Here is a 22,145-nt window from a genome sequence, read left to right as displayed (position 1 = left end):
TTATGGCTCTTTTGCATAATCTCTCTCTCTCTCTCCACCCCCACACACCCACCCTCATCTTTTCTCTCTTGTCACTCTTTATATGTTTTTCCTTTCTCTGGAGTCTGCACCATGAATGATGACATGGATGTTCTGCAAAATTCCAAGCAATCTTTGATTTCTCTCCACAGTGGCTTAGTAGCTTCTTTCATAATTCTTAAGCTCCCAAACTCATTTCCTCCTCCTCACTTTCAAAGAAGAGCAAATTACCTGTTTTATTGATATAACTGGAGTTGGGGAGAAACAGAAACAACCAGTGACTATCTAGATAAGAGATAAACATTACCGGTCTTTCAGGCTCAGTTTTCACTCTAAACCCCATTCAATTCTTTGTGTCTTTTGACAACTGATTTCACCCGAATGTAGAAATGAATCTGCATGTGCCACACTGTGTTACTGAAAGTTAAGCCACCCCTTTTCTCCCCTCTTATTTGTGCAACAGAGAATTGAGGAAGGAAATGTTCAAAAGCCTGTTTTTTCTATACCCTCTCTATTCAAAAATGCATAACATTTGCTAATGCAATTTATAGTCACTTGGCCCGGTTCAAATGCTGGCTCTAGTACCTTCTACTTGTGACATAATCTCTCTGGCTTCCAGTGTCCTCATCTTTAAAACAGGAATTATAATAATCTGCTTCATAAGATAGTTCATTCAGTCTATGCTTATTGAGCACTGACTCTAGTCAGGCATTCCTTTAGGCCTCTTACCTGCTTTAACTCAATTTATCCAACAACTACTTTTGATACAGTTACAATACTCCCCCTTTATCCACAGGGGATACATTCCAAGACCCCTAGTGAGTACCTGAAACCAAGGATACCAGATGTTTTTTTCTTCCTGTACATACATACCTATAATAAAGCTTAATTTATAAATTAAGCACAGTAAGAGATGAACAACGATAACTAATAATAAAATAGGACAATTACAAAAGTATGCCAGTATAACTACTCTTGTACTTTGGGATCATTTTAAAGTAAAATAAACATTACTTCAACTTAAGTACTGTAACAGTGTGACAGTCGATCTGATAACCAAAGAAGGTCACTAAATGACTTGGGTGGGTGGAATATGCCATGTGGATATGCTGGAAAAATGGAGGATTCATGTCCCTCTGGATGGCATGAGAGTTCATCAGAATGGCATGCAATTTAAAACTTTTGTTCATTTCTGGAATTTTATATTTAATATTTTTGGAACACAGTTGACCACAGGTAACTGAAATCATGGAAAGTAAAACTGCAGATAAGAGGAAACTATTGTACTATTATTATTCATATTTTACAGATGGGAAAATGTGAAAAAGCATCACATTATTAAAAGCTGGGCAGTGACTAATGCTGCAATGCAGGACAATTTAGTGAATCTGGGTTGGAGCCTAGGGTTTAGGTTCTGAGCCTAAGCTTCCGAGTCCCACATCTCTGAATCCTGTATCTACGTCTTGGAATGGTACCATTCTCCAACAAGCTCTGTGCAGTGGCAAATATGCTGAAACACACTCTAGGGCATTTTAGTGCACACTGATTTCTTCCTAGCCCAATAATTATCTCACAAGCTAAGTGATCATTTTATAAATGGCTACCTTTTTGCAAAGGGAATTGGGGGGGATGGATGAGTGAAGAGGCAATGCTGCAGATTCCCATTTCCCCTCCAAGCAGCTTTTGGATAGAGAAGAATAAACTCACACAATGACTATGCTAGTAGGTTGTATTATCTCACATTTAAAGGAGAAACACACAAGACTTAAAGTAGTAAATTAAATTGTCCAAGGTCATCAAACAAAATAAGTAGTGGTTACATTTCTAATTCTTTCTAACTCTAAACTCTTCACTGCAAAAACCTTGCTTCTCTGTGATAGTTTTAAGGATGTTCACTGATTATGTTTGGCTCTCCATCTTACGGCACATGATAGGTCTGCCTCCGTACTTGAGTGGAGATATTTTTCACCTACTTATTTTCCTACTCTTGTTTGTCTCAGACTGTTATTATTATGTAAAGTTCTGAACACAGAGGAATTGACAGCGAGGAAAAGGAGGTATGCTAGTAAGTAAGTATAACATAATTTTGTTATAAATGATTTGGTCTATGCAGACTACAATGTGCTCAGCACATGTGCAAATTAGTAAGAGTTGATTGTGAGTCAATTGATAAAGGAAGAGGCAAAGCAATGTGTTAAAGCAGGAACATTACAATATCTAGTCAATCCCTAGACTGAGTAGTGTCACTAAGAAATTTTGCAATGTCAGGCAAATTATATTTCATTGAGTCTCTGATGCATCAACCATAAAATAAGGTTTTAATTCAATGCTTTATGCCATAAATCAGTATATAAAATAAAGAATGGTCACTATTACATGAGAGGCCAGTATTAACAAATTTCCCTGTGTACTTGTTCATTCACCATCAAAAGTTTCTGGACTGGCTCATATTCCTGTGATTGTACCCAATTCCCCAAACATATGTATAGTATATATAGATACTTTCTGTTTCATAAGTTCTGGGAGATGACAGGCCCATGCTATCAGTAATAAAGAGAATGTCAGTTGTTGACTTTCCATACTAGTTTTACCATGTAATATATTTATCAATACTTGTATTTGTTTTTAGGAATCCAATTTATCTTTTCCAGAGCTTCATTCTCAATAACCGCCTAACCCAATCAGTGCTAAATCACCATCAGGGTAAAATCTAAAACAACAAAACAGAAGAATATCAGTATAAATATTAAAAAGCTTCAAACTCCCACCTGGCCTTTTGTTCAGTGCAACTAAGTGTCCTAGTCAGCAGTATGAGTCAATGTAGGCAATAGAGTGAGCCCACAGAATCCTCAACCCTTCTATGCTCTGCACCTCTCACAGTGAATTCAAGGCAGAGAAAAAAAAAACTGTTCCCAAAGTTAAGAACTATGTTGTTCTAGCATCTAAGATTAGGCAGTTTTCAAAGGCTAAGTCAGCATCCTGCTCATTCCTTTAGAACACTAAATACAACTAGAGAGAACGTAACTAATTTGTTATTGACCTAATTTTTACGTGTCTCACCATGTAGAAGAGAACTCCATACGGGGAATGATTTGAATGTCTTATGTCTTCAGAGCCTACTAGAGTCCCTGGCATTGGGTTGGCCTCAAAAAACCTTTGTTGTGAATTTAAAAATATGAAATATTTGTGGACATAGCGGCACATTTTTAATTCATTCATTCAATCAACAGATTTTGAGGTCTTGTGTAGAAGGCACAATGGGGATGCAATGATAAAGAAATTAGATATGAAACTTACCCTCTGGTGGGTGAGATGGACATTAAATTATTATTTATATAATTAGATATTTAATTACGATTTTGAAAAGCACTACAAATAAGAAATACAGTTTGCCAGGGAAACATATTATTTGATCTAAGCTGTGTGAGGTAGTTTAGGGAAGGATTCCCTGATAAAGTGACACTTGAGGCAAGGTGTAAGGAATTCTTGGTAATTAATGTGACGTGTCTCGAAGAAGAAGGGGCATTCCAGAGGAAAGAATACGCTTCAAGGTCCTGAGATGCAAAGGCTAAAGCTGCATTCAAAGGACTGAGGGGAGCTCAGTGTGGCCAAGGCAGGAAAAGTGAACCAGAGTCCTATGGGATCAGTTTAATGAGGCAGGCAGGGACTGGCTGTTCCAAGAACTTACAGGTTATGTTAAGGTTATTCTTTTTCATTGTCCCAAGAAGAAGAGGAAGCACTTGAAGGGTTTTAGCCATAGATTTGTTTTTAAAATATAATTGTGGCTGTACTAATGATAATAGCTTAGAGAAATGTAACAGTGTATGTGAGGAAACCAGTCAAGAGGCAAGAGCATGGAGGGTGAAAGTGAAGATAGAAAAAAATAATAATAAAGAGGATTTGGAATTGGGAAGAAAATTAGGTTGTAAATTTGATGACAGATGGTGATTAAGATGTGGGGATGGGGTGAGAAAATGTTAAAGATAAATCTCTAATTTGTATCTTGCGCGATTCAGACCCATTCAGACCAATTCAGGGTCAACTTATTCATTAGGCTCAGCAGGCAAGGTGCCTGGGGCCCACAAAATTTTTAGAGGGGTTGTCAAGAAATTTTTTGATTTTCTTTTAATCCAAAGAGCAAAATGAACTTTACCAAAGACAATGCTTAAATGTGTAATATTAATATATTCTTCTTTATACCAATGCAATAAAATATAACTTTTAATATTCTTATGGAGGAAACAAAAGTGCCCAGGGCCCATGTAAATTATAATGCAGCCCTGGAGCAACTGTCAGTGATATAACAAAACTGGATGAAGACCAGGTGGGCATGGGGCTGGAGGCTATGGCAGCACAGGGCAAGTTGGCTCTGACGTCAGTTGAGTTCAAGGTACCTGCGAAACATCCAAGTGCAAGTGACAGAAAGTCCTTTAGATATCAACTTGAAAATTACTATGGCATTCTCAATGTCAGAACGTATGGAGTCATAAAGTATGGATTTCAGTTCCAACTTCACCATTGTGGTAAACTTTGGTTACTCTTACTACCTTAAACAACATCATCTTTCCTTCAAGAAATGCTTCAAAACACATGGCTTTGTTGATGGTGACCCTTGGCCCAGTTGCAGTGAGAGGTTACCTGTGGGCTTACCCAAAATGAGCCAGTCAGAGTCCTCCTGTGGGGTTTTGTATCTGACAGTGGTTGGAAAGACCCCTGTGACTTCCTAGCGGTAAATCTACTAGAACGTGCGCTTGAAATTGCCAGGGAAAGGGTACACTATCACGTAGAGAAACTTGCTTGAGAAAATGAAGCCAACATTTATAAAGTGACAGATTCAGTGTAGAGAAAATTCCAATGCCATTGTCACCCCTGTTTCCAATCCTACCACCACATCTACCCTTGCACTCTCTAGATAATTGACCAATAAATTGTCTAGTCTGTTTAGGGTAATTACAATTTTGATTTCTATCGTTTTCAAAAGCAAGAAAGGTGGCAAATATAACCACAAAACACCACATGATATTGGGTAAACCTTGTAATCTCCCCAGGCTTCAGTTTTCTGGTCTGTAGGATGAATATGGAAAAACAACAACATAGGGTCACGATGATTAAATCAGAAAATTGCTTTAAAGTTCAGTGTACAGCATGCACATATTGGTTATCATTTTCATGACAAAGAAGAGAGAAAGGAGGAGGGACTTCTAGATGTCAACATGGGAGCTGTTTGGCCCACACAGGGTCTGGCTCAATTACTGGGAAGCCATTACATGTGGTTTAAAGAGTGCCTTCTCAATGTGCACCATTAGATCCAAGAAAAGTCATTATTATTTTTCTGTGGTGCTCTCCGCTTCATGTTAATCTTTTTTCCTTTTCTGTTTTGTTATTGTTGTTGTTGCAACTCCCTCTTCACAGAATGTGTTAATCTTTACTAATTTTCCAACATTTGCAAAAAGCAGTGAGCTTACTCTGTATGAAATTCATGTAGAGCTAGGATGAGTTGCCTTCTACCTCACTTAATGCTCACAGTGAAAAATTCCTTCTCTGTGTCCTCTAAGTGTCCTAACTGTACTATTGACCTCTCCTCATTGCAGTGTGAATTGTTTATGTTCACTATCTCTCACTGATTAGACTGTGAGTCTTCAAGGACAGACATATATTCTCATTTATGTGTGTATGCCCCCAGCACTGAGCACACAACAGGTACTCAACAAACATTAGTTCAATAAACAGATGAATTTAGATACTTTTTTTGCAAACTCACAAAACACACATTAGCATCTCTAACACCAATAATGTGTAATCCACACTGTAGAATCTGAAATAAAATCCAAGCAGCTGGATTGAGATTTGGAAGTATATATATGGACAAACAGGTGATGCTCAGCTCAAGGGTGGCCTGCATCCCGTTTATGAGAAAGAGACCCTGTGAAGGTAGATGTGAACTGTCTTTAGCTTAGCCTGTGGCAGGAGGGGAGCTCTCGTTAGGAGTACCTGAAAAAACGCATTTCCACAATAAGACAACTGGTTGTTCAAGACACTGCCACCACACCACTTTACTCTGTCTGGCTCTTACTTTATAGCTCTATCGTTAGGGCATCTATATTTTATTTCTGTAAAAACTGACAACGAAGTCAGAAAGAGCCTTTTGTGGCATCACTATTTGTAAATCATACAGGCATAAAAGAGCATCACAAAGACTAGAACTCGTATTTTGCATTCTCCAATAAGCATACTATCAATTAAAAGCTCAAGGTCAAGAAGCTCAGCCAAGTTTCCATCCAGATGGAATTTATAATAAGTGTTATAAAGCACTGAAAACAGGGGGTTCCAGCCAAAGTAAAGACATGTCATAAAAGGTACACACCTCCCTAATGTGGTAATAGCACCACAAACATGGGTCTTAGTTTGCCACAAATCTGCTTTTTCATTCTGTTTTTCAGCAAACATGTATTCAGTGCCTACTATGTGCTGAAGAATGCACAGAAGCTGCAGTCATGAGAAGGTCCCCGAGAAAATGAGAAGAAATATATATACACAAACTCAGACCCAGATGTACATGGACACACACACCATGTGCAGCTTAGTAGCGCAAAATCAGTCAGACTAAGGCAGAGTAATTGGCGATTGCTTCTTCAAGCCTGTGTTATGGGTTGAATGTGTCCCTTCAAAATTCACGTGTTTAAGTTCTGACCCCAGTACTTCAGAATGTGCCTTATTTGGTAATAGGTTTTCAGTAGACGTAATTAGTTAGGTTAAGATGAGATTATACTGGGCTGGGGTAGGCCCCTAATCCAATATGGCTGTTGTCCTTATAGTACAGGAAAATTTGGACACAGACACACATATAGCAAAAACACCATGTGCAGATAACAATCATGCTTCCACAAGCCAAGAAACTACCAGAAGCTAGGAGAAAGACCTGAAGCAAGTCTCTATCTCCTACTCCAGAGTGATTGTGTGATTGGAGTGTGGGATGGAATTTATACCTTCAGAGAAAGCATGGCTCTGTGAACACCTTGATCTTAGACTCCTGACCTCCAGAACTACGAGATACTATATTGCTGTTGTCTAAGCAGTTCAGTTTGTGGAACTTTTTTACAGCAGCCCCAGGAAACGAATACAGCTTAGTTGATGGTTGATTAGATGACTGATGATTAAATGACATAGTGTATATGAAAAAGCTTTTTGAACTTCAAAGTTTAAAAGCACAAAAATGTACATCATCCATAGAGGCCTTTTGCACAGCCCAAATTATATTGTGTTCCCAAGCAAGTCTGAGCCCCAGGCTTTAGATTTCAAGAGCAAAGCATGGAATCTGGATCTGTACCATACAATACAGGAGCCACTTGCCACATGGGAGCACCCAAAATGTGCCTAGTTCAAAGTGAGATGCACCGTAAGTGTAAAACACACACCAGATTCCAAAGACTTCCTCTGAAAAAAATGTTAAATTGTTCATTAATATTTTTTATACCAACTACATGCTGAAATGATAAAATTTTAGATGTATTGAGTTAAATAAAATATGTTATTAAAATAGTTATTTCACCTGCTTTTTTATTTTCACCTTTTTAATGTGGCTACTAGAAAATTTACAATTACATATGTGGCACATATTCTATTTGTATTAGACGGCACAATTCTAAAGGTAAAATGTGTCCCTACATTTTCCTGAAATCACATAGATACTATTTTCCATCTGGTTATGTGTCAATTATAGCAGAAGGTCTTCCTTCAGATCACCGAATCAGAGCACTTTGCAGTTAAGTGCAAGGAGGTTTGCCTGCCAGTGGTTTCATCAGCTGCTCCTACCTCACCAGGGAAGGTTTTAAAAGTTCAGACCTTTGATCCCCTTCCTCCGCTTGTCTTCATTCCACCCCCTAAGGACTCCAACTCATCCAGCTGGTGGCAAGATCTCAGATTTTAATTCACAATTAGGTTAGAAAGCCAGTGTCCTTTGCTCTTCAGTGAGGAGGCAGTTTTTGAGAAATGACCTCCCCTTGGCCAAACAGAAAAGTCTAAACATTCTACTTTCGAAATTATACAGACTACCATTAAAGTTACAGCCTGTCACTTACTATCCCTGGGACTTTTCACAGATACTTAGGGCTAAACATTAGCCAGGTGATAGAGATACAGATAATTACGAAATAGATTCAGCCATTAGGGGACTGAGAAGCAATTTGGGAAACTAGCATTTACCTCCAGGGTTACAATGATCATTGAATGACAGCTCATATGAAAAGTGCAGTGTTCTCTATGCACATAATACCTATTAGCTGGATTATCACCTCAAATTAAAAAGCCTTAGTACTATGTCTGACACAAAGAAGTTTTTTTTGTAATACAGTCCCACCCCGTTTTTATTACCTCACAATTCACTACACTTTTCAATGCCCTGAAACGTCTCCCAAAATATTCACTTTAGATATATGAAAATTAAAATCCAGGAAGATATATGACACAACAACTCCCATTCCCCAATTACACAATCACTCTGGAGCAGCAAATGAAGATAGCAGACCACTTTGTGGGGCTATCCCCAGTCTTAAGGAACTTATCCATAATAAGCAGGATTGTGTCAACTGAAACTATGGGGACAAGCTCTGACCCTAGGTGATAGGCTGCCACAAAGTAGACAGGATGCCCCATCAAGCAGGGATCAACACAGGACGAAAGTATAATCCTCACATTTAGGATGCATGGCAAATTCAGGACCTGCCAAACACTGAAAAGCAAAGAATTAAGGAGGCATTCCTGATATATTTCCAGACATATTCTACGGGCATCTCCTTGCACAAGGCTCCCAAGGTATACACTCTTCTTACCTTTCCAGGATGAAGAACAGGATTTAAGAAATAGAGAAAAGAAAGCTAAGTTAACAGTAGCTTAATTCCTTGAAGAAACCAATATTAACATCACAAATATGTTTCATTTAAGTCTTTTTCTCTGCTTATGTTTTTAAAATTGGTATAAGACTTTATAAGTAGTTTTGTATTCTGTCTTTTCACATATATAATATGAATTAGCCCATGTTAGAAAATATTCTTTCAAGTATCACTTTTAATAGAAAAACAACATAGCATTATAAATACGTATGTATACATTTCATGATTTGTTTTGCATTCTTTATAGTAATTATTTTGTGATAATGAAAATACATGATACAGTATACAAATGCCAGACATGAATATCTTTGGTCATCAATCTTTGTTTCAGATGCCAAAAACATCCTTAGATTGCATCAATGAGCATAAACAATTTAAAGACATGTACTGCATGTCGTCAAACTGCTTACAAGAAAGTCTGGACCATTGCAATTACACTAAGAGAGCAGGAAATACACATTTTAGCGACGCCTTGTTGAGTAAAAAATTATTGGATTTTAAATTTGCTAATTACGTATACAAAATAATAAGATCCCACTTCTATTGATATGCTTGCTTTGATACCAAGTAAAAAAACAATTTTTAAAATATTTATTAGTTCTTTGACTTTCTTTGAGAAATGACCATTCATACCCTTTGCCCACTGTATTACTATATTAGTGGCTCTCTACCACTACTTATAATACATATGAGTTCTGTATACACTAAGAATAGCAACACTTCATTCCCATACTTCTTCAGAATATTTTGTGAATACTTTCCTTGGGTTTTCTTTATTTTTAATTTTTCTGTGAATGTTTCATTGTTACATTTTTTAATGTAATCAAAGTCATTATTTATTGACTTTGCAACTGTCTTCACTGTTTTTATGTATACCTAGAAAGTCTCTTTCCTGCAAGGTCCAGATAAATATAGAAAATATTTTTCTCTTTTAGAAGAATAGTTTTATTTTTTAATACTTATTTCAATTAATATAATTGGAAATCATTTTAGTGAACAATTAACTATGTCAAGAAATTATTTCTGATATCAAAACATTTATAGATTATGTTGAGATAAAAGAATGTCATAAATGACCATATATAAGAGATTTCATCAACTAATTTTTCTTGTAGTGAAATTCTATGTTGTCTTAATAATCTTGTTCTTGGATAATATGTAAATCGGAAAAATGCTTATAAACTAGTATTAATTGTAAACAGCAACTAAAACAATTTTTATAATTTAATCTCTATAAATGTAACTGCATTTAAAGTTCTAACTATATAAGCTGCTATAATATAAAAATAAATATAGGTAGATTCTAAAATGTTAAAATTGGTTGTTTCTGGATTATAAGATTACTATTGATTTTTATTTTATACTCTTCAGTATTTTCCAATTCTCCTACAATAGGTATTTATGACTTTTAAGAATAAAAAGTAAAGAAATATTGTTTGAATTGAAAATACAGTATTGCTTTTTCCATTAATGCTTTAATAATAATAAACTTTTTCATAGGCAGTTCTTTTTTTCAAAGTGCTTTGTAGTTGTTTTCATTTCTTATTCCTTTCACGGATAAAAGGAAAAAAAAGTGGAAAATAGCTCCCTTGAGGCATGTTTCTAGGTCTGAGATTATTCAGACTCATTGGCTGCCACCTCTTTCCACACTAGTCTCCCATTCGTGTTGTGCTGTTTGACTTCCTGTGAATACACCACACCTTTACACCCAATTCATGCCTTGGCATACGATGATCTCTTGCTTCCTTCCCCTTCCCCATCAGTTTCTGACTGCTGACAATATTCCATCTCAAGATGTTTTTCTTGGCCTTCCTGCCCACACCCCCTCTGCCTTCTGTCTTAGGCTTCCTCACACCATGCAACATCAAGATCTGTCTCCCCTTCTGAGCCATGAGCTTTCTGTTGGAAGCACTGTGTCTTATTGATCCTTTGAATAACATGATTCTTACTCATTTGTAAGACCCAATACAATGAGCATATAGCTTCTTTACTTGGCTGCATTACACGGACATTTCAGTAAACCGTAAAAACAAAAACCTGTATATTTTCAGCATTAAAATTACATATACAGTAACCTTATTTCCTCAAGTGTTAAATATAGAGTTCACATATGATCTACAAATTTGACTCTTAGGTATATTCCCAATAGAAATAAAAACTATCTTTACAAAAACTTGCATATAAATGTTAGTTAGCAGCATTACTCATTATTATTCATATTCATAATAGACAAACACTAGAAACAAATCATCCACTAACCAAGTAATGGATAAACGAATGTCATATACTCAAAAAATGGAATATGATTTGCTAATAAAAAGAAATAACATACTGATACATGCAACAACATAGATAAACTTTATTCTGCTAGGTGAAAAAAAAAGCCAGTTGAAAAAGAACACGTTATATAGTATGTCCAGAATAGGCAAACCTATGGAGACAGAAAGGAGATTACTGGCTGGTGAGGGTTAGGGGGGTGTGTGTGTGTGTGTGTGTGTGTGTGTGTGTGTGTGTGTGTGTGTGTGTAGGGTGGGAGGGATAGGGGAGTGACTATTAATGGGTATAATTTTTTTTGGAGTGATAAAAATGTTCTAAAATTATGGTAAAAGACTATGGTGTTGGTTTTACACCTTTATAAATACATTAAATACAACTGAATTGAACACTTTAAATGGGTGAACTTTATGATAGGTAAATTATTTCTCAAAAACTGTATATATACACATATAGACATATACATATATAGAGAGAGAGAGAGCAAGAGAGAGAGAGCTTGAAACACAAACATCCTTACTCTTTTTTTTTTTGAGATGGAGTCTCACTCTGTCGCCCAGGCTGGAGTGCAGTGGTGCAGTCTCGGCTGACTGCAAGCTTGGCCTCCCAGGTTCACGCCATCCTCCTGCCTCAACCTCCTGAGTAGCTGGGACTACAGGCACCTGCTACCATGCCCGGCTAATTTTTTTGTATTTTTAGTAGAGAGGGGGTTTTCACCATGTTAGCCAGGAAGGTCTCGATCTCCTGACCTCGTGATCTGCCCACCTCTGCCTTCCGAAGTGCTGGGATTACAGGCGTGAGCCACAAAAATCCTTACTCTTCGTGGAACCGGCAGCCCATCCTCAAACTCTACCCCATAGCCTTGCCACTATCCACCACTGAAGGAGAAATGTGAAGATATGGTCATGGATAGACTCAGGAAATTTGAGATTTAGCAACATCTATTGTAACTACTCTTGGTAATATTTTAATAATGTGTTTACATTTTGAAGCATCAGGCTGGCCAATCAAATAGTCACAAGGTCAAAACAACCCCATTAATTCAACTATATCAAAGTGGCTGTATAGAAATGTGCTACTTTTCCACCACTTCCTAGCCCCCCAGGGATTAGTGGTCGAAGGTTTACTTCTCCGACCTTCCATAGATCCCTGTTTATGACCCTTCTATGTTGTGGTATTACTGGATTATGTGTATATTTCTCCTAAAAGGTTAGACTAGCTAAACTATGAAACCACAGACTGTATGGATTCATTATGGAACTCTGTCTTCTAAATACAACCTGGAAAATGGTAACGTTTTATGTTTACTGAATAGAAGTTTAAAAAAAAAAGCCAAAAAATAAGAGATGGCATCACTGCTAACTTTAAAAGTGTATGCTTTCTACCTCTATTCCCAGGAAGATGTTAAGCAATTTATTTGATGTCCTTCAAAAACTATCTTTATAATGAAACAAGAGAAACCATGATTAAATATCAAATTCAACTTGCTGCACAGCATAACAAAACTACAGTGGAATAAAGAATAAGGAGAATTTTGAGTCATGTGAGTAGCAGAAAACCAAATAGCCTTGATGATTTAATTTTACCTGAATAAAACAGGGGCTAGGCAATTTGATCTCAAAAATCTTTTTTCCTGGGTCTTGTACAATTGAAATTTAAGAGCAAGGTTGCTTCTGTACCCCTATACAGACTTGGCGCTGTGCCTCCACACTAGCTGCCAGAAAGATGACAAATGACAGTCAAAGAAATCACCAGGAGACAATGGCCTCTATGAGGCCCACATGCTTATTTGTTCTGAATGAAAATGCTCAAACTTCAGATTCACTCTCGTCCTCGGTATTTATGGTTCCTTCTGCCTTGAAGCAAGCATGGTGAGTGCCATGATAAATTGTTGAAAGTCTGTCTCATTTCCAGGCAGACCCTGTACATTTCTGAGCTGTGCTTTGCAACCCTTCATTCTGATTTGTAACATTCAACCACACTGTCAATGACACACAAAGGGTCTGCAAGGCCCTTTTCCTTTGGCTGAGCAGTGGCCATGAGGTCCTGGCCTTTCATTATCCCCAGAATGCCACAAAACTGTGCTTAATCAGAGCATCCAGCCCTTTTCAATGAGGATGATGTGCTTGTCTTCCCGGTCAAGACTTTTGTCTAAGATGTGGCAGGTGCTGAGAGGGGCAGAACCCTGTCAGGATGTGTGATTTTGGAATAGATATAGTAGGGAGAGTAAAGTCCTAAACAGAAGGTTCTCCCTGTACTTAGGATGAAACCCCAAAATATCAGTCCTCTGGGACAAGTATTCTTTTCTTAAACGCATATTTATAACATGCCCAGCACTCTTGTAGAAGCTGGGGAGATAGGAGAAAACAAAGCAGGGCAAGTCCTTGATCTCTTGGGGCTTAGATTATGTTCCTTTCACTGAATGAACAAACGGGTAAATGAGTGAATGTACATGATCTTTGTCTTCACAAGAAGTTGCTAATCCCATTGCCATCTAAATCATATCTGGCCCTCTAAGCCAGGCTTACAGCACAATCTGGGCAACTAGTGAAAGTAACCTAAAGGATAAAACAGTTTTTCAAGGTTATTTTTCCATACCTTTTCATATATGAAATATTAATACCTGGCTCCTAAATTCTGGTTTTCTTTGCCAACTTCAAGATTTTTCCCTGAACCTGTATGATTCTGTTCAATCTCTCAACCTCCAGCTTGGTGGGCCTTAACGTTCACACATAATTTTCAGTTTCATATCCTCCTTCCATATTTGTGTTCTTTCAAAATTAAGTATACATCAATAGTCCAGCTCAAGGTAGCACAGAAATTCACCTACTCAGAGGACAGATTGAGATCGCTATGAAATAACTGTCTCCATGGAACCTAGAAAACAAAATGGAGCGGGAAATTAAGACTTCATCTTTTCCCATTTGCCAGATAAAGGTGCACTTTGATGCTAGACATTTACTTACAAAGACTGGACAATAAAACTGAGACCCAGTTAAAGCCTGGGGTGAAAGAAGGCAGAAAAGCTGAATTTATATCTGAGGGGTCTCTGTCTCATCAGTGTTGACGGATAATAAAGGGAGCCTAAAATCCAGGGCGGCTGGAAGACTGAGCTTTCCTCAATCCCCACAACAAAGCAGAGGCTAGAACTGTAAGAGAGAATCAAACCAGAAAGCAAATACTCCAAAGCAAGTTCTGAATAAGAAACACAATCATGGGCATAGGTACATTAAAATATGAAGAACTAGGCAGTGAAAAAAGAATAGAGATGAGGAGAGGAAGGAAAGACTCAACACTTCATAGTCTCACAGTAGGTGCTGAGCACTTTCACATACAACAGTTCATTTAATATCCACAACAATTTTTGTGAAACAGATATTATTAAAACTCTTTTTTTTTTGAGAAAGGACAACAAATTGCTGAAAATCTGAGAAGTGAAGCAGCCTATATGAATCAGACAGATGATAACCAGAGAGCCAGGAATAGAACCCTCGTCTCTCTGATACCAGGAGATTCATGGTTCACCTTCATCAGCTTTATCATCATAGCAGAACAATGTGGAAGTTTACATAAAAAGTCTTCCTTTTTTTAACTTTTATTTTAGGTTCAAGGATATATGTGAAGGTATGTTACATAGGTAAACTCATGTCACATAGGTTTGTTGTACAGAATATTTCATCCCCCAGGAATTAAGCCTAGTACCCAATAGTTATTTTTTCTGCTCCTCTTTCTCCTCCCACCCTCCAATAAACCTCAATGTCTATTATTTCCTTCTTCATGTTCACAAGTTCTCATCATTTACCTCCTGCTTATAAGTGAGAACATGTGGTATTTGGTTTTCTCTTCCTGCGTTAATTTGCTGAGGTTAATAGCCTCCAGCTCCATCCATATTCCCGCAAAAGACATGATCTTTAAAACCTTCCATTTTACTTGACTGGACTTAACGTTCTCATTTTTTTTCCTAATTTGATGGGACACTAAATGATTTGATCTATTACTAGCGAATAAGGAAAGGAGAGCATAAATTGCTATTTAATGTTCATAATTACATATCTATATCAGAATCAGCTTTTGAAAACCTTGTAAAATAAATAGTATATTGTTTCCAGAGTTTATCTCCACTGTATTAAGAAGCATTGTAAGAACAGCACCGGGCTCCAGAGATTCGGGGTGCCTTGGAAGATGACAGTGCAAGCGAGGTATGTATTTTCAGCCTTTAACTGGCCTGATACCCTAAGCCTAAAGAGAATTCCTCATATTAAGATATCATAAATATTGTTTCCTACATGTTATTTACTTTAATCTTCCTAAACTCTAATGGTTTTGGTATCACTGTTATCGCCCTTTTTAATAATACTGAGAAAGTTGAAGCTCAGGATAGTTAAAACGTTATCCAAATTCTCTTCTAACAGTGAACCTGCTTGTACTAGTTTATTGCCAAGTCAAATGTGACATCACTCACTGCTCACTAGAGGTGTACTATAAGACTTTATTTGAACTATGAATATGAGTGGGAATCTGTGCAGTGTGTGTGTGTGTGTGTGTGTGTGTGTGTGTGTGTTTCCCAGCAGGTGACTTATTTATTAATACTACCAGCATATTCACACACTGGATCCACCTACTCTTAGGCCAAACTCTGCATCAGCACTGTGGTAGACTGTTACTCAAACCAAAGCTCCAATGGTCCTTTAGATACATCTTGATAATAGACGAAGGATAAATGCACACATGAGTACCTGAGATCTTCAGTGCTACTGCTTTAGAACTGGTAAAATATGTTCTTTGAGACTATAATATTGATACATTTGTATCTTTCTTTTATTTTTCTTGGCCCTGAATTTTTTCTCCTTCTACTTTATGACTTCATTCAGTTATTTATTTAGTATATATATATGTACATGATTGGAAGAGCATAAGGAAACAAGGGTGTAAATTATATATAATTTTTGCATATATACATGTACATTTATGTATATGTATATGTGTACGTGAATACAGTTGGCCCTTGAACAACATGGAGTACTGTTGACTGGAAGCCTTACTGATAATATAAATAGTTGATTAATATATTTTATATGTTACATGTATTATATACTGTGTTTCTACAATAAGGCAAGCTAGACAAAAGAAAATGTAACTATGAAAACCATAAGAAGAAAAAATATATTTACTATTAATTAAGTGGATCGTAATAATGGTCTTCATCCTAGCCATCTTCACTTTGAGTAGGCTGAGAGGAGGAAGGAGAGTCGTTGGTCTTGCTATCTCAGTGATGGTAGGGGCACAAGAAAATTGACATGTAAGTGGACCTGCCCAGCTCATACTTGTGTTGTTTAAGGGTCAGCTGTATATCACACTACTATATGCCAGACACTATTCCAGGCACTTGGAGTATGGTAGTGAACAAAACAGACGTAATTTTCTGCCCCTGTGGAGCTTACTTTTTTTGCAGAGGGCATTAGAACACAAATAATAAAAATAATAAATTATAGGATATGTTAGGAATTGAAAAGTGTTATGGAATATAGGGCTGCATGCGGCTGAAGAGATATGAGTGGGGGTGCAAGCTTCACTTTTAATTAGGGTGGGTGGGTAGGCCTCTTTGACAGGATGAAATCTAAGCGAATACTCTAAGGAAGAGAGAGAAAAACATTTGGATTTGGAGGAGAGTTCCAGGAAGAGTGAACAGTCAGTGCAAAGAACGTAAGGCACGAGCATGCTTGACATATTCAATAAATAGCATGGAAGCACGTGTATGTGGCTGAAGAGAGTCAGAAGGAGAGAATAATGATAAGTTCAGGGAAGTCTGAGGGTTGCAAGTCTACAGGGTTATTGTAAAGACTTTGTCACATACTCTGAGTAAGACAGAAAAATGTCAGGAGAATTTGAGCAGGGAATGACTTTATTTGACTGACTTTTTACAAGATTCACTCCAGTTGCTATGTTTAGAATGGATCTTGTGTTGGAAAGGTTGGAGGCATGAAACCAATTTACACACTAACTGCAGAAATTCAGGCCAACGATAATGTTGGCTTGGGTCAGAGTGATAGCAGAGGAGGTGCTAATAAGTTGTCAGATGCTGAATACATTCTGAATGTAAATCCAGTAAGATTCCTTGACACTTTGGATGTGGGGTGTAAATGAAAGATAGCAGTCAAGGAAGATTCTAGGTTTTTGCCTGAGAAACTTGAAAGAAAATGTTACCACGAATTGAGATGGAGAAGGCTGCAGGTGAAGCAGATGTGAGGGTGAGACCAGGAGCAGAATTCAAAGTTCTGCTTACATATGTCACGTTTGAGATCTCTATCTTTTCTGAGTGGAAAGGTCACGTAGGCATGTGGATATACACATTTAGACTTCTGTAGAAAGTCTAGATGAGGTAAAGGCTGAGGTATTGATTGGGATCTATCAGAATATAGATGTTATGTAAGCAATATGAATTAAAGTCACCAAAAGAGAGTGTCGAATTAAAAAGAAGCAAGCCATTACAACATTTAGAATTTAGGTAAAGGAAGAAGAAATGTAGGCAAAGAAGAAAGAGCAACAAAATACTATGCTGTATCACAGAAGTCAAGCAAGAATACTTTTTATAAATGGAGATCTTGAATTTTATTATAAATTACCTTAAAGTTGAGGAATTTGAGGAAGACATTGCATTTGGCAACACGGGGTTCATTGATAACATTAAAGCAGCAGATTTAGTGGAGTTACATGAATATGAACCAGAGAGGAGAGAAAGAAAGAAAGTATGATGAGGAAGCAACACCTTGAATGGGCAATTCTTTGCATGTAACATAGGCTAAAGGTAAAGATTGTAAACTGTGAAGTCAGAGTATTTTCCTAAACTTAAATCATGGTTCTACTTATGTATTAGCCTTTGAATGTTGCAGCATTATTTCACCTTGCTAAGCCTCAGTTTTCTCGTCTGGAAAATACAGTTATTAATAGCACCTATTTCACAGGTGTTTTGTGAAAACTAAATGAAGTAATATATGGGAATCCCTTAGCAAAGTACCTTGTATCTAGTAGGATTTGAATAAATGTTAGCTATTATTATTTCTATTAATAATCTTTTGAGACATTTTTCTATGAAGAGCATAACAGAAGCAGGACTTTTACAACCTGATACATAGCTTTAAACATAATTCTAATTATCTTGTCATATATGTCATATGACATATGTATATACACACACACGAGTGTACAAACATAATGCCTCACATATGTTACTTGAAGTTGGAATAAAAATAGTCATGGTGCACATATTTAGTAAACTGTTGCAATTGGTTTCCATTATAAGATTTAAATAAAACATAATTTTGATGTCCCTGAAAGCCTCATTAAGCAGGATTCAACTATATAAGCATTTAGATCAAAGAACATAGTTCTTTTGAGAGAACTTTTAGAAGTATAGAGCTTTAGAACTCTATAAGCTACTCAACTATCAGATGATTCAAGTTGTCATTGAACCATTACTTTTTAAAGTAAGTATATGCTGTGGTTGCCTGGAAACCACAATCTATCTTTGAGTTCATGAAGTTTCTGATCCAGAATTCTATATATGGGTCAAATATCATGTATTTCCACAGGATGAGAAAATCTAAAATTCGGTAAGTGCAATCAAAGACAATACCATGGAACTGAACCCCAGAGCTGCCAAGCAATTCAGAAGACTGGATCATGATTCAGGAACTAAACCACCTCATTGCCAATAAGAAAACAAAACCAAAAACCAAAAAAATGACAAAAATGTAAGCATTTCCGAAGCTGACTTTTAAAATAAAGTTTAAAACATCTGTGTTTACTTATATCAAAGCCAGAGTTCACAACATTCTATTCCCCTGTTTCAGCCCCAAACATCTTACAGGCTCTTTTAGTGCCATGTTTCACTGAAGATACTTAGGAGGTAAGGTTGTTCAGATTTTGCATATTGGAGGTGAGAGAAAGGAGTATCGACTGATGGAATTCACTAAGAAAGGAGATGCAGGAGATGGACCAAAGTTGGGACATGAGATCTTGAGTTCAGTTTTGAACATGTTGATTTTGAGATTCTTGTTAAATCTCTAAGTGAAGATGTCATGAAAGTATTTGGGTATACGAGTTAGTGGTTCAGAGCAAAAAAATCTTAATCTAGTGATAAAAACTTGGAAATAACACCATATAAGTTACCAATTGAAACCTTTAATCTTGGGGAAAGGAAGCAGACTGACAAGAAAATAGACCCTGAATAACTCTAATCTTCAAAACTCCTATCTGCTGGTTTAAGTTTCTGGGGAGGGTCCACAGTAATTTAAGAAAGACTAAAAAAGTAGTTATTCAAGTTAAGGGAAACAAATTTAAATAAATGGATCATATTCAATTTATGAAATTCTATGAGTGGTTAAGTAAGATGAGAACCAAAATATATCTACTGGCATCAAGGCACAGAGGTCACTGATGTCCTTAGTAAGTGAAAAATTGGTGAAGTGCAGGCATATATTTGTTTCAATAAAATACAAGCTATTTAAGTGTGAGAGGAAACAGAAAACGCATTCCTCTGTCTTTTAAGAAATCTGTGAATAGAAGGAGAGAGATAGAACTGCAGCTAAAGTAAGCAGTGGAGTCTAGAAATATTTGTGTTGATTTGGTTTTATGTTACAATCTGACATGGTGTGGCAAAATGAAAATAAAAGAAACAGAAGGGATAATATAGGTATAGGTTTCCTGAGAAGAAAGAGAGTGAGACTCAGAACAAAGGTGCATAATGAACTAGCCATAGGCAGAAGGATGGATATTTCCTGAGAGAGAGAGAGGCTGAAAGAGAAACACATAGAAAGAGAGAGAGAGAGAGAGAGAAACTGGTGCAGATGACAAGTAGAGGTTGGTTTACAAATTGATGGCTTACATTAATGAGGGTCCCATCTAAAGATCTCCCGCCTCAAGCCTCCATCTGAGAATTAAGGTGAACACAGGAGAATCAAGATTTTGAGAAATATGAAGACTTCAAATAATCTTAGGAGAGATCACTGAGTAGAGAAAAATGGTCATGAATGTAGTGGCACCGACTGATTTTCTTCAATTACATAGAAAAAGGAAGATAGCTAGAAAATTGTGTTTTACTTAGAGCAGATGAGTTTACAAGAATTAGAAGGAAAGACCAGAGTATAAGCCTTGAGGACATTGGAGCAAGAAAGTATTCGTGGGGAAAAACAGATTTAAATAATGTATCACAGACAGGAGAATAATATTCATAACTTATTCATTATTGTATCTCCAGCAAGGTGGGTGTGATCATTTTGTAAAATTTCATCTTGTAATATGATGATAAAATGTGCCCTTTTTCTATGTACATGCTATATTTCAATAAAACAGTTTAACAAATAAAAACAATACAAAAGTATCAGTGAATTATAAGTCCCCAGTTGTATTCAGTATACTCTAGCCAGAATGTACTTTTTTAAACATCTGCTGCTATACAAGGGAAGAGTGTACTGAACCTGCAGTTTAATTGTTTGATTTTTCAAGACATGGACATAGCACACCGAGTCATTTAAAATGTGTTGGGATAACGCTGTTATGATCCTTTTTTATATCTGAAGGATCAATATTAATATACCTCTTTTTTCCTGATACTGATCGTTTTCTTTTTCTTGTTATTTCTTGATTACTTTTGGCAGGGGTTTGTCATTTTAATGGCTTTTTTCACTTAAAAAAAAAAACTATTGATTTTTTTCATTCTCTCTACCACAAGTTTTCTACATCATTAATTTCTATTCTTATCTCCTTTACTTTCTTCCTTCTATATCATTTGAATTTAATTTGCTGCTCTTTAACTTCTTGATATCAATGCACAAAACAGTGTTTTTAAGTCTCTCTTTCCCAATATACATTTAAGGTTAAGATTTTCTTCTTTTTATTGTGGTAAAATTAACACAAGTAAAAGCTACATATATTAAATGGGCATTATGATGAGTATTGGCAGATATATTTACCCATAGAGCCACCATAACAATCAAAATACAGAACATTTTTTCTATCATTCCAGAAAGTTTCCCCCATGATCTTTTCCTGTATTTCTTTACATAAATAGAACCATAAAGGTATTATTTGTATCTGTCTTATTTCTTTTAACATATTACAATTTATTATCTTTTACAATGTTTACTCCTTAATATTGAGATAAATTTTGCAACCAGTGAAATGCACAGATCTTAAATGTATAATTTCAATAAATTTTGTCAAATGTGTAAGCAATCTTCTCAATCAAGACATAGAATAATCTATCGCCCCAGGAAGATCCCTAATGCAACATTAGGCAACTACTTCTCTCAATTACATTATGCAGATTACCTTTGCCTCTTCTGTAGCTTCATATAAATGGAATTGTACAGTGTGTATTTTTTAGTGTATAGCCTCTTTCACTTGGCATAATATTTTGTAGATTCATCAATGTTATAGAATGTATCAACGGTGTAATCTTTCATAGTGCTAAGAAATATTCCAAGTACCAATATATCATAATTTCTTTGTGCAAAAATTGTTTATGCAAAACGTTTATGCAAAATTATGTTTATTATTTAGCTACCATTAATGGACATTAGGATTTTCTCTTTAGTAGTTGGTCATTATGAATAAAATTACTTTAAACATTTTTATGTAAGTCTATTTATGGATATAGGTCTTCATTTCTCTTGAATAAATTTCTAGAATTACTAGGTAAACAGATAGATGTAGATTTACTCTTATAAAAAGCAAATAGTTTTTTAAAATGATTGGATCACTTTACTGACCTAAATCAGTGACATGTGTGGATGTTCAATTTATTCCACATATTATTCAACACTGGAGATTGTCAGCTTATTAAATTTTAGAAATTATAGTGGTAGGAAGTATTATCTTACAGTAGTTTTAATTTGGATTTTTCCAGTAACTAACAGTATTGATTCCTTTTAATGTGATTTGGGGCATTTATTCATATTTTATGAA

The 22,145-nt window shown here is 36.3% G+C and overlaps 1 long non-coding RNA gene across 1 annotated transcript in view; it reads left to right on the top strand.

Moving 5' to 3' along the window:
- Positions 1-22,145, top strand: part of LOC129006512 (uncharacterized) — a 71,603-nt gene that overhangs the window by 40,615 nt on the left and 8,843 nt on the right. The window contains exon 3 of the long non-coding RNA XR_008492016.1: positions 12,578-12,723. This is a non-coding gene — a long non-coding RNA (uncharacterized LOC129006512). The remainder of the gene's footprint in view (positions 1-12,577; positions 12,724-22,145) is intronic.

Source organism: Pongo pygmaeus, chromosome 8 (assembly GCF_028885625.2).
Source record: "Pongo pygmaeus isolate AG05252 chromosome 8, NHGRI_mPonPyg2-v2.0_pri, whole genome shotgun sequence".
NCBI classification, from domain to species: Eukaryota; Metazoa; Chordata; class Mammalia; order Primates; family Hominidae; genus Pongo; species Pongo pygmaeus.
This window is presented reverse-complemented; position numbering and strand designations above follow the sequence as displayed.